Source organism: Sander lucioperca, chromosome 1 (assembly GCF_008315115.2).
Source record: "Sander lucioperca isolate FBNREF2018 chromosome 1, SLUC_FBN_1.2, whole genome shotgun sequence".
Lineage (NCBI taxonomy): Eukaryota > Metazoa > Chordata > Actinopteri > Perciformes > Percidae > Sander > Sander lucioperca.
In genome coordinates, this window is record NC_050173.1 from 44,781,047 (window position 1) to 44,795,586 (window position 14,540).

At 37.4% G+C, this 14,540-nt stretch overlaps 1 long non-coding RNA gene across 1 annotated transcript; it reads left to right on the forward strand.

Annotated features, from left to right (window-relative positions):
* The first annotated feature begins 9,302 nt into the window (after positions 1-9,302).
* On the forward strand, positions 9,303-10,708 carry LOC118495768. Its single transcript, XR_004898203.1, has 3 exons — positions 9,303-9,335; positions 10,261-10,320; positions 10,414-10,708. It is a non-coding gene; the product is annotated as an uncharacterized LOC118495768 (long non-coding RNA).
* The last annotated feature ends 3,832 nt before the right edge of the window (positions 10,709-14,540 follow it).

Here is a 14,540-nt window from a genome sequence, read left to right on the forward strand (position 1 = left end):
TAAACAGTATGATTTCTGATTTTGAGTTATTGAGTTGAGTAAAGTTTTGTGACATCCAACCGTTAACATCAGTTTACAACAGACAGTTTAAAACAGCAGCTAAGCTTTCTGGGTCGTCCGGTCTCAAAGGAAGGTATATCTGTGTGTCATTCACGTAACAGCCCGGAGGAAAAGAGGCCTTGACCAGTCAGCCTCTGAGATAACGTTATCTTCTGCCTTCTGCTTAGAAGTGGTGAATTTACAGCTCAGAGCAATAAACTATTTTATTTCTTGAGTTGCCCCTTATGGTGCTTTCAGGCAGTCCTCGTTAAGTCAAAAGGTCAGGAAATACCATATTGTATTTATGTCAAGTGTTTGCCTTCAGGGGGTTGTCAATCACTGGTCAATCCATCACATGAACTGCACCAATGAAAAAACCGCTAATGGGTATTTGTCTCGGTTTGCTTTTGTTAGCAGCCTGGACATGTTTAATCACAAGGCTGTGCAGTTTTGTTGCCGCTTGTTCCACCAATTGTTTACCACTTTGGAGCATTTGAGGGTGATGAACTTTTAATTTGAACGTTTGACTTTACAAGTAGTTTTTTTGGGTGGATGTGTTGACTTAAAAAGTGATATTTCATTTTGGTCCTCTGAAGGACACACCTTTGTGGGCTGTGTTAGCAGTGGTTCAGATCGGTGTTGCATCAAAAATTATGTTTCCTCTGAGTAGATCCATTCAAATAATCCCTGCCGGTATTAATTTCTAGTGCATGTTTGGCCAGATGTCACGTGAACATTGCCAAAATAAATCTAAGTAGAATTGAACTAACACGTGTATTCAATCAAGATTTTAAAAAGTGATATTAAATGTATTCTTTAATCCATAGTAAAGGGACAACATATGAAAAACTCTGACAATGTTATATAAACTAATACATGTACTTTAAACTAATAAAAGGGCCTCTGTAGATATTGTCAGGGGTGTTTACTAGTGTCAGCAAGTCTCATAACCCCGCGGATTCCTGTCTGTGTGGCCAACTTTGTCCTGGATGTCCAAAAAAGATATTTTAATACAGCGATATTGCTGAAATAATGCTCTCCTTAATAACAGCCAGGCTCCACACTGCAAGCATTTCGCTCCATATGCGAGTGAAGATTGGAGTGTGTGAATGTGAAGAATTATTCGGTCGCACCGGTGATTGACTCCGTAATTACACCCGGGTCGGCAAAATCCACGGATCCGCCAAACTCGATAACAAGTCTCTGCGTTTCAGCGGTTAAAATGACACACGTTGCTGGCGGTAGGTTCATACCAGCTGTTGCTAATTAACGTTAATTCAGTGAGTAACTTGATGGCCCAAATTAAACTTGGTGTTTGTGTGCTCTCTGCAAGCCGGTGTCTGTACCTGGCTGAATGTTGTTTATGAGGTCAAAGAAGGTCCAATAACAACACTTTAGCTCCACTTTGGAGTTCCAATAACTCTCTCTAGCTGACTGCTTCATGTCAATTTTCATACATATCATATCAATAATTTAAGTAATTTGTGTCAGATACAAATTAGTCACGCATTGCCAGACCTTCCTCCACAGCGCTGCGGAGGAGGGTCTGGCTAGTCCACACAGCATTCCGGGATGGGAGAAAAACTTGCTCTGGTTTATTGGAATTTCTTTAAACCAATCACAATCGTCTTGGGCGGTGCTAAGCACCGAGCGGAGCCACGGCGCCTCTGCAAAATAGCCTCGGGAAGGAACTTGTTTTGGTGGAACGTGTAAGTTTATAGGTAGATTCAGTCGTGCAACAGAAAACTCAGATTGGACAGATAGTCTAGCTAGCTGTCTGGATTTACCCTGCAGAGATCTGAGGAGCAGTTAACCATAGTCCTCAGAAAGCAACCGTAGTTTAAAATTACAACACAAAGAAATCAGAAGGTATACAGCCGAAAAGAGTGACGTCCGGCAGAATTTCCGGCAACACTGGAGCAATCCTGGAAGTGGAACGTCGTGGATGTAGACTAGATACAAATTGCTCATTCAGTTTGTTGAATGATAAAAAATATCAACTGACTCGGATTGGGGCCACAACATTTTTTATCGTGACATCCCTAATCCGTGTCCCAGCCCACTAGATAAACAGACAATATTAGACGATTCTGCAAAAGCCTTTGCCATTGGACATAAATTGTATTTTTTGCATCTAGTCTGACCTTGTCTTAAACAAACAAATCACCATTTTTAAGGATCATTCACATTCTACGTGGGCCGCACAGCTACAGGGTTTGTACCCTGTGAGCAGAGGCTGAGCGTGGTATTGTGCTGCATGACTTGACCTTCCTCTTCGCAAGACTTCTTGCAGTCACGTGGATGAATGAACGGTGATGAGTACTGTGTGACCTTTCGGAAATGGACATGGCAAATGAACCAACACTTGAAAATATAAAGCACTCAAGTCCTTGATAAGTGAGGAAAAGTGAATGCTGATAATAAACGGGAAGTTGTCATCAAAGTACGAGTCTCCGATGAATGTTGAGATCCCATTTATTTACTTCTGGCATGTTCCCTCACCCGCTTTCGGCAGCAAATCATTTTTACTGTTACTGTGTAAAATCCATATTCAGTAGTAAATTGAAAAGAAAAGGATGGAGATAATGTGGCCTTTTTGATGTGAATTTTAGCAAATAATATTCCCAATTCCCAAAACTGTGTTTTCTATTTGTTGTCTGCTAAATCGGCTATTTTCCCTCAGCATGTTGCCCTCTCTTTCCCTTTAGATATTTTCTCAGTTTGTTCTCCATCAGCGGGTGTGTTGCTAGAAAGCAGCAGGCCTGCAGAATCTGGCAGCAATTCCTCCTCCTAACCCTCCCGCGTGCCGACGGCCCAGTTCCTCTGCTAAGAAAGGCCATCGGTGTTTGAAATCCACAGATCGCTGTATAATTTCCACATCCACACGCTGTTATCAACCGTCACAACTCTGTCATGCGACAACAAAGGCTACGCTCAGCACCTCCCCCCTTTCCCTGGCAGCGACATAAAGTTCTATTTATGCACTCATATTGATCACTTTTATCTTCCTTAGCTAACCTACTTTCTAGTGTGTTTGGTTTTTTTTAAAGTTTTATTTATTCATGGAGAGTTGAGTTTATTTTGCTTCGTATTCATTTTTTCACAAACATCAACGCCTGTGAGCTGAATAATACAACAAATTCTACAGTCAACTTTCTGTGCTTCTGAATTTGTGCATTACGTGCGTGTGTTAGCGGCATTTTATGTCCGATTTTAAAAGGTGTGTCATCCGTGGCTGCTCCCATTCTCTTTCCTTTTCTGGTGCATTCAGTTGCAGGATAAAATCATAGAGAGCATCTCATAATGTCCACAGATATCTATGTGATGAAATTGAGTACTTTAGTAGTTATTTAACTTAATTAGCCATACAGACATTCCCACCTTCCCAATGATCACCTTCTCAATTAAAACATTTCAATTTACTATATCACTATTCATATCTCAATATTAGGGCTGCACGATGTGAGGAAAATATCTAATTACGATTATTTTGACTGATATTACGATTGCAATATGATCCACGATATTGGAGGGAATTTTGTTTTTTTTATCATTATTCTTATTTTCCTAGAAAAATATTAAAATTAAAAATTAAATGATTATAATGTGATGTTTTCAAGGATCTGTACAAAACAAAGATTTTTTTTTTTTAGTCTGTAGGATAAAATTTGTAGGCTGGCGCACCACAATACTTAACTCAGAAGTGTTTGACACATGTTATGCTTTTAACAAACATTGCGCCCCCCCCCCCCAAAAAAAAAGAAAATACAAACAAAAACGTATGTTGTGATATGTTCCTGATGCCACGCTAAAGACATTTTCCCACCAGGTAATAAACTCGCGTTAACACCTAATTCTCGGTGTGTTCTAGTTTTCTTCATTTTTTCCCTTGAGCTCACAGAGCCTCGACTATGCTTACAGACTTAGCCATTTCAACACCCTCTTCTTGTGTTCTGACTTAAATGTCAGCATGTACTTTACGTCTGGAATTTGAAGGTGTGACTGACTGCAGATCTTTATGCGTCTACAAACCCTGATGAATGGCAGTGAAAGTTGAATAGCTTGAGGGTAAACCTTGACATCTCCTAGCTTTTGAATTAGCCTACAGATGAATGTGAGGGACCCAGGGTTGAAAATTTGCACCATTTACCAGCTAAATGCTGGAAAAATATGCAAGTTTCTGGTAGATTTGTTTCATTCACCAGTAAAAAAAAACCAGTGATAATCTATTGAGGGGCTGGTAAAATCTGAACATTTACTAGCCATTTGGCTGGTGAAAGAAAAAGTGAATTTTGAACCCTGCAGGGACTAGGGCTGCACGATGGATGGATGGATTGGATGGATTGGATGGATGGATGGATGGATGGACGGACGGACGGACGGACGGACGGATGGACGGACGGACGGATGGACTTTATTAATCCCAAATTGGGAAATTATTCTGTTACAAGCAGCAAGTAGCAAGTTACCAAGGACATACACACATACTCACACACACTCAAACCAAAAATACGAGAAGTATACTAGAAATAATAAATAAGATTAAAATAAATAAATAAGATTAAATAAAATAAGATAGCAAAGTTAAAAAAAATGCCAGAACTACTGAAAAATATGATGAACAAGAATGTACATGTATATACAAGTGTACAATACAATTTACAACCTACATACATAGTATATATATATATATATATATATATATATATATATATCACAAAATAAAAAATGTATAATATTACATGTTAAATATGAAGTGACCAGTGTGCAAGTAGCATAATAGTGCAATATTGTAATGTGTGAGGTAATGAGATAGTTATCTCACACACAGCTGTTTAGTGTTGTACAGTTTTATGGAATGAGGCAGGAATGATTTCTTGTAACGGTCCGTGCGACATCGAAGCTGTCAAAGCCTCTTAGAGAAGGTACTCCACTGGTGAACCGGGGGGGGGGGTGTAGAGGGTGGTCGGGGTTATCCATGATAGATAACAGTTTGTTAAGTGACCTCATCTCCACCACAGCTTCAAATGTCTCCTGTTTCCAGCCGATAACGGAGCCAGCCTTCCTGATTAGTTTGTTCAGTCTGTTTGTGTCGCAGGCTCTGATGCTGCTTCCATAGCAGAGGACTGAGGAGAACAGAGCGCTGGCCACAACAGACTGGTAGAACATCTCCATCATTCTGCTGCACACGTTGAAGGATCTCAGCTTCCTTCGGAAATATAATCTGCTCATCCCTTTCTTGTATACAGCAGTGCTGTTGGTCTTCCAGTTCAGCCTGTTGTCGATGTTAACTCCCAGGTATACAGTATGTACTCCTCAACCATATCCACATCTCCACCCAGAATGTAAAGGGGCTGCGGAGCCGTTCCCTTTCTCCTAAAGTCAATCACCATCTCTCTGGTCTTAATGGGTGTCTTGCACGACACCCATTAGCTGCAGCTTCTCACCTACACTGTAAAAAAAAAAGAAGTTATTTCACTGGAATTCACTGTATAATTTTACGGATTTTTTCCGTTTTTTCTACATTAAGTGTTAATGCCAGAGAAATACAGAAAAATACTTTTATTTAAAAAAAAACCCATTAATTTAAGGTTTTAGTCTGTAAATTGATATAATGAGATAATATAGTTGTTTAACAGGATAATTCCATTGCTTAACGGTCTTGAAAGTTAAATTACATTGAATTTTATGTAAAAAGACAAAAAAAAAAACATAATTTTATGGTGTGTAAAATTGAGGCCTCTTTCTGGTTTTTTACTGTTAAACCTTAAATTTAATGTAAAGAAACGTTAAAAAACAATCGTGAAAAAACGGTAAAAAGTCTGGCAGCAAAAGTTGCCAAACACTTACCGTGAAATGACAGTAAAAAACCTTATGTTATTCTACAAAGAATTTATTTTTAAAATACAGATATCTACTGTACATTTTCTGTATTTTCACAGTCCAACTACTGTAGATTTAAAAAGAATTGTAATCAAAAAACATATTTAGAATGTTAAACAAATGTATAAATCTGTACAAACACTGAAAAATATTGCAAAATACCTTAAAATTACATAATTTAAATGAAAACTGCTGTTTTCATACGGTTTTCTTTGGTAAATTCACAAGATTATTCAATCCATCCACAAGAACTCCCTGTTAAAGTACAGATTCCTGGATGTAAAACACATAAAAATTATGTAAAATGACTTTCAAATACCCTCCTTTAGGCGTTTATTTTATGATTATCCAATCTATTTACGGTAAATTCCTGTTTAACACTGTACAAAAAAGAGAAGATAATGGGATAATACCTTCCAGAAACATTGTAATAATAGTCATTACTTTATATAAACAATATTTGAGAGTATTTACAAGCAACTCTCCAATATATCTACATACTTTTACCATTAATGTATGTTGTTTACTTTAAATAAACATTAATTTATAGTTATTTACATGTCAAATTAATGTAAAATTACCCTATTTGACAGCCCATTAATAGTATTTTAAAAGCTTTAGGCATTTATTTTACATGATTATCCAATCAATTTACAGTAAATTCCTGTTTAATACTGGTTTTCTACTGTACAAAAAACAATATGTGATAATAACTTGCAGAACCATTATTTTATAGTCATTACTTTATATAAACGTTACAATCAACTCTTCATTATGTCTACAGGCTTTTCCCCATAAATGTATAAGGGTTTACTTTATATAAACAATATTGTATAGTGTTAAAAAGAAACTATCTAATATACTGTACTTTAATCATTAATATATCAGGTTTACTTCATACAAACAATACTTTATAGTGATTAAAAGCAACTATTCAATATATCTACAGACTTATCCCATTAATGTACTGTGTGTTTACTTTGTAAAAATATTTGACAATATTTACAATTAACTATCCAATATATGCATCAGAGACTCTTCAGAGGGTAAATATTGGTATAATGTATAGGGATCCATTTTAGCTTATTCAATGTGGTCTCATACTGTGTGTTAGTGTTTTAATCGCTGTCAAACTTCATCCTGGCCAGTGTCTCTTAATGCAAGTCTACTAAATTCTAGCAATAGAGTAGGACTTGTATTTAGCTTTGCAGTTATTTGAAGAGGGGTTAACAGAGGTACTGAGACAGGTAGGACCAGCCATACCGTTTAATGCATTGAATGAGGCTGACATGAACCCTCACTGCATGGCCTCAACAACTCCACAGCAAAAACCCACAAGCAATTGTTCTCAATTATAGTTGGATCAATGTAATTAGAAACTACACTACTGTAGTATTTTGCAAGCATATTTATGGTAATACAAACAGTAAAACACTTGGCAGCACACAAGCTTAAAAAGCTATAGGACTACTGCACCAAATCACCACTGGTGACAAAGATGCTGTATTTAGATCTGTCTTTGTAAAAATAAACATTCTTTCACCTAAATATTTGTGGAAACAAAGCCATAGCTTCAGTTATGGGAATGCATAAGAGACAAGAGTCAACCTAAACTACAGGCCTTGGATGTACATGATGTCTATTTTAGTCCAAGTCTGTGATATGCTCATCACTATATAATCATGTTTTGGTCTGGTGAATTAGTTGACAAAAGAATCGTGCAGCCACAGTTCACATCACATAGGCCCACAACCCTATAGGCCTACAGGATGACGATACAGTACACAGAGAGCCAGGCAGCCTACAGCCTGGGTAAGCCTACATCTTCACCATCCTAATATTTTAGGGGCCATCTGATGTTCTTGCCTCATTTCACTTCCGTGGAGGCCATGGGCCTATTTCAGATTCATGGCCCAACATCTTTTTCCATTGACTGCTTACTTTGCTGATGTCTGCGGTGATGTCTCATACTGTGTCCACTCTGGCTTTTGATGTTTGTTCCTGTCTATGTCATGCAAACAGCTCAGAGCATGAGCTTCCCCCTTATGTGGGGTAGAATGAATATTCACGCATGTCCGGTACCTTAAATGCCTCACCAAGACCTCGGTGATCTGACCACCCCTGCCTCTGAAATTACAATACAATTTCCATTGACTTGCAATGGTTACACAGGCATTGATGCACATATTGGGCAATGTGTATTTCATTAAGGTGTAACATTAATAAGTTAAATGGATTGCCTGTGCCACAGCTATGCTACACTTTTATAAGGGGTGGAAAATCAATATTAATGCACACCAGTACCTCAAATACAGTATGTACCTGCTTGCCTAACTTGCACACCACCTAACCTAACTTGTTCCGCTAGTTCCAACCCTCATACAGTTTAATTCAACCCTGCGTTGATAGGAAAGTGTGTCCCCTCCTATGAAAGTCATGCCTACCGACAAACAGTATGGACATCTGCAACATTATGCTTATTTGAGAATTTATCTGTTATTTCATTTCAAAACTGAAGGAGTAGGCTTTTCATAAAAGGCTGTTAATCCACTTTAAAAACGTTGGAGTCTTCCAATACAAACTCCAAACTGTTTTAGGCAAGGCTCAGTGAATGTTATGAAAATAAGCAATTCAGAAATTTGGGGACGTTTTTACTGTTTTTCCCAATTCCCCACAGTCAGAAACTAATATGCATGCGGGACAGACCTCTTTTTAATGTATTTGGTGTACTTCAAATAGAATATGTAGCATACACGTTCTTTTCCTTATGAAGTTGAAATTGTTGTTAAAACAATTTTTCTTAATATTAAGACCCAAAGTGAGTCACAGTGTTCAACAAAATGCAAGGTCATTGTGCAGTCTACTGCTCCCTCAAATCATGTTGCCTCTCCCCACTTTCTACAGGTCAAAGGGAACAAAGAGTTTTTCATGGGCTGAGGTAATATACGGTGAATAAAGACAGGGAGGACACAGTATGAATAAAGCTTTACATTGGTGTGCAATATATTTTTTTCAATTTAGCAATACATGCAATGTGTGAAAGACTGGGAAGGGATGCTAGGGCTCAACAGTTCAACCAAGGCTTCTAGCATCAACGTGAACATTGATAATCAGGGCGTGAAGCGATGTAAGACCTTAAAATGGTTGAAAAAACAGAAATGTAAACAGAAATGGTCTCTTTAGTCTAGGCTACGTGCTTCAGGAAAGTGCGCGCAGATTCAAATAATTGAATGTTGCACAATCATTGGATGAATCATGCCGGGCAGAGACGATCTTGACCAATGATATTGTTTGACTTCATGGGGGGGCTGTGCTAACGTCAAACTCATCTCGACGCAGAGACAGTGTGGATAATAATGTAACGCAGGAGTCAGGACTTCTCCACGATGATTCACATTCAGCTTTCACTTAAGGTAAAGTAATACTTTTCTTTTTATGTACATGCAGTTTCCTCACGAGATATCAACTGGACACGAGTTAAGATAACACTTGCATACGTTTCACAATTTTAAAATGTCAGCAGGGATAACGTTAGCATTTGCCGTTTATGTGCCTTATCAAAGTGTGTCTGGCGTTAGCTAACGTTACATTAAGACTGTCCTTATGTAATGTTAGCCCTGAATGTGAACCATGCACCAATCGTAATTTTAGCTAGCTAGCTAGCTAAATATATAACAGTTAACTAGACAGTTTAGCAGGTCAGCTTGATTTGCTGGGTACTAGCTAATACTAGTAATTAAAGAAACGTTATAACGCTCCGTTGCTCCTAACGCTAGTAGTTAACATTACTGTTAACTAACCGGTAACCCGCCGTTTAACGTTACCACCTAGCTAGGTTATGCCTCAAGTTTACATAAGCTATCTCAGCTGACTAACTTCACGTTGGTTCTACTTTATGAACAGTGAACCACACGTTGTAACAACAACAAGTTACAACTTGACATTAAACGGAGCGTCTGCTTTGTGGACCACAACATCTTAATTTGAACGTGATCGTTATTTTCACTCATGATTCAGTGTGTCCAACTTAACATTACCATTCTGTCTTTCCAGAGAGAATATTTCCATTCCCGCTTTCCACATAAAAATAAATGGACAGGGAATTGAACAAACTCAGAAATAAGATATAGGCTACCTGCTCTATTTATAACTGTTTCTTCCTCCAGACAATTGCACTCAGTCTGTAATTAAATATGTATTTTAAGTTTAATTTTTGCTGTAAATCAAAATAAATAAATACCTGGTGGTCAATGCTGGCAAGCCTCCACAAATAAATCTATGTATACTACTGTTACAGTAATGTTCAAATCTCACCCTAATTCTTTAATCCTTGTTTAGGCAAGATGGAAGAAAGGAGGATACCAAGATAAGAAGATCAAGAAGATAAAGAAAGCTAAAGTAAATAGATGTTCACCCTACAGTATCACACGTTATCATCTGTACCTTACCACATCTTTCTCACCCATGTTATGGCTCTCATTCTGTGTTCAGTTTGACAAGGATCAACAGACCAGACAGCTCTCCCACAGCCAGCCTGAGAACCTGCTTTACGGTCTGTATAGCCTGGGTGAAGTTGAAGACTCGTGCATCAGATGGCTGAGAAAAGGATAGCCCAGAGCAAGAGGGAGCCCAGCAGAGGCTAAGAAGGAGGCAGCAAAGGAGTTCACAAACACACGTACAGCTAATGGAGGTACCGAATGACAGGTCCGTTTCAGAAAGCAGGTTTAGTGAAAACTCTGAGTTTGTTAACCCTGAAATGAGGGTAATTCTGGGTTTTCCGTTTCAGAAAGAGAGTAACCTAACCTCGGACTCTGTGAACCTAACCTAGTCGGGAACAGGTTTTCTTCTTTCAGTCTCCTCCCTCTGACACAGCTCTCTTTCATTTCATCATTCATAATTGCAGTCTGTATCAGGCGCATTTTAGCGCAGTTTGTTATCGGCATGAATAAAAAAACAGGGTTGGTTTATTAACCATGTTAGGCAGATTATAAAACGTTTTTTTTTCTCAAAACATGCAATGTCCTTTTGTCGACGATCCCGGTGATGTAGAAGCTGTATTACTTCGCAGGGAGTTAAACATACGTCAGGAGATGATATTGAGGCCCCGACGCATTTTAATTTCCAGATAAATACCTATTTGAGCGGTACCGTTTTTTTCTTCCCAGTCTATCAGTTATGTAGCTTACATAACCTTATCATCCTCATATCACTAACGTCACCCATCGTGGACATGCTCTACATCCCAGCACATTATTTGTGTCACATTACATTTTTTTGCAAACAACAGTTTTCTTTACAACATTGGTGATGCGGAGCATATTGGTAAAGCTACTGTAGCAAAGCGCCGTCAGAAGAGTGGGACTCACTCTGAAACGTTTTTTTAAACGTTTGTGTAGTGTTCCCTGGACACAAACCAGCAAGAGCCATTAAAAAAGAGTTCCACAGTATTGCAGGTGAATGATGTAAACCCTTTGAAATATAAGATTATGAATTATAGTTCTGTTGATGATGGTGCTGCAGCCTCAGAATGGGATTAGTAGGCCTAGGACTTTTATAGATTATAGGTTCAATACCATTTCACCAGTAATATTATACTTATGATTAAATATGATATTAATACACTATATTGGAACTAACGCATTTACTCTAGCTGCAATTTTCTCCCACGCAAATTCTCTCTTTTAAAGCAGCCGCTGTGTTGCTTTTTTAACTAAATACATGTTCAAACTCGCTGTATGTGCAGGATTTCTGCCCACCAGTTTGTTTGTGGTTGTTACCATGGTGAATCGTAGTATCATGGCTCCATTCATGCTGCCTGAAACTGAAAACTCAGAGTTTCCCATCTCAGGGTAAATCAACTCAGATATCAGGGTTACACTCAGAGTTTGTTAAACCTCCTTCCTGAAATGGGCCCCTGCATTGTTAACGGTTGCTTTACCTGGTCTGTGCTTGTAAATAAAACGAACCGGATTTGGATTTGTAACATTTTTACACCCCTTTTTGTTGGTACAGCCTTACTTGAGTCTAAACACAGTGACTTGGGACTTGTTCAAGACGGTGAAGGTTAAGATTTGTGACTTGCACGTGTGACTTAAGACCGTTACACACTGGGGGCGTGACGAATAAGTGACGCCAATATGCAAAATAATCGCCTGTGAATATTTCACACCAAAACTATTCACACCGGCAGCAATGGAAATTTGTGACAGTTTTCAATATAAGGTTTGGATATACACACCAGCTCATCTACAATGTCAGTAGGACAGATGCTGAAGAGAGCGAGAAAGTGACGGAAGATGTGGTGTGAGCGGACGAGAAAGAGAGAGCAGTCGGAGCAGAAGAGAGTTAACGTTTAGTGGTGAAGATATGAAGTGATTGTACAGCAGCTAGATTCTGCAGTTTGACAACAAATAAATGCAGCAGCTCCTCAAAAGCACCAAAAGGTGTCCTGTCTGGTTTCCAGGCTGCTGAGTGGAGGGACGGGGGTTAACTTCAGATACGTCCCAGGAAAAGCTGTAACACTAAGCTACTGTAAGCTATTTATTGAGTTTCCTCTAACTCTAATTGAGTATACAGTTAATACTCAATTGAATTCCCTCTGCAAAACAGTGTAGCATATGTCTCGGGCTTATTGTGAAAGGTAAAAACGGAAAGAATGTTTCTGGCATACGCTGCCATTGTAAAGGTTGAAAGGAGTAATAAAGTTTGCTGACGTACAGTCTGTAGTTGGGACAGCAGCCTCCGTGTTGTTTGGTGATCCTCATAAGTAAACACTACTTGTGACAAAAACAACAGTTCGAAAAAATATATTGACATGCGAAATAATCGTCCCTGGTGTGCAATGGTCTTTAATCTCACCTCTGATATTTTTGATTAAGAGCTACTCTCTGGCGAAGCCACAAACCAGAAATGTAAGACTCAAACTATGATGTCATCAGGTTACTAAGCTGCTTCATAGACAATGAATGTGAAACTAATTTTGTAGAATAAAAAAAAAAACCAAATGAGGTTTATTCTATGTTAGCATTTTATTTCTGAAACAGAAAATCTACCCGTTACCTCTGAACATCCCCCTGGGTGAGCTCAGTGTCATCTTTCAAATATTTCTCAATTCATTGTTTTTGGAAAAGCTCCAGACATTATATCAGATGACATCACAAATTTGAGTTTTTAGATTTTGGAGAGAGTTGTTCATGTTCACTGACATTTTTAACACACATGTATGAATTCCCGAATTGCCCATAGTTCCCCTTTTGCTATAATTCAATGTACCAGACAGTTTTTGCTCCCATAAGTTTATTCACATGTGAACTTTAAGGATAGCACTGTTTAAATAGTGCATTTCTTTGTAAAGCATGCAGTAAATGGTCATTCTATAATACTTTCTGGTTATGATACATCTTAAAATCTCATACATCTCAAATAGGGATCTTCAGTGAATGGATTGGACAATGCTGTAAAATGTCAGCAGAAAAAATTATATATTTATTGCGTGTAAAAGTAGTTGATGCAATTGCACTTTTACATAGCCCTTTTGGTTTTTGTACATTCAAAACCCCATTTACTAATGAGGAAGTTGTGAACATATATTAGTTAGTAATAGTAATTACTGTCAAATAATGTTTATGAAGTAAATCCCATGCACTTTAAGAAAAGTCTGTAGATATATTGGTGTTGCTTGTTATTACTGTCAAATGAAGTTTATATAAAATAAACATGTATGTACATATAATGGAGAGTTGCTTGTTATTACTGTCAAATAATGTTTATATAAAGTAAACCCCCTACTTCAAAGAGGAAAAGTCTGTAGATATACCAGATAGTTGCTTTTAAGTTACTATAAAACAATGTTTATATAAAGTAACCTCATATATTAATAGTAAAGGTATGTAGATATATTGGAGAGTTGCTTCTAAATTACTATAAAACTATGTTTATATAAAGTAAACCCTGTACAATAATGGTAAAAGTATATATATATATATTGGATAGTTGTTTGTAATTACTATAAAGAACAGTTTATATAAAGTAAGCCCCCATACAATAATGAGGTACCATCTGTAGATATATTGGATAGTTGCTTGTTATTACGGGCAAATAATGTTTATATAAAGTGAACACCCATACAATAATGGTAAAACTATGTGTATATATTGGATATTTGCTTGTATATATAAAGTAAACCTCGTATATTAATGGTAAAGGTATGTAAATATATTGGAGAGTTGCCTTTTATAACTATAAATGAATGTTTATTTAAAGTAAACAACATACATTAATGGTAAAAGTATGTAGATATATTGGAGAGTTGCTTGTAAATACTCTCAAATATTGTTTATATAAAGTAATGACTATTATTACAATGTTTCTGGAAGGTATTATCCCATTATCTTCTCTTTTTTGTACAGTATTAAACAGGAATTTACCGTAAATAGATTGGATAATCATAAAATAAATGCCTAAAGGAGGGTATTTGAAAGTCATTTTACATAATTTTTATGTGTTTTACATCCAGGAATCTGTACTTTAACAGGGAGTTCTTGTGGATGGATTGAATAATCTTGTGAATTTACCAAAGAAAACCGTATGAAAACAGCAGTTTTCATTTAAATTATGTA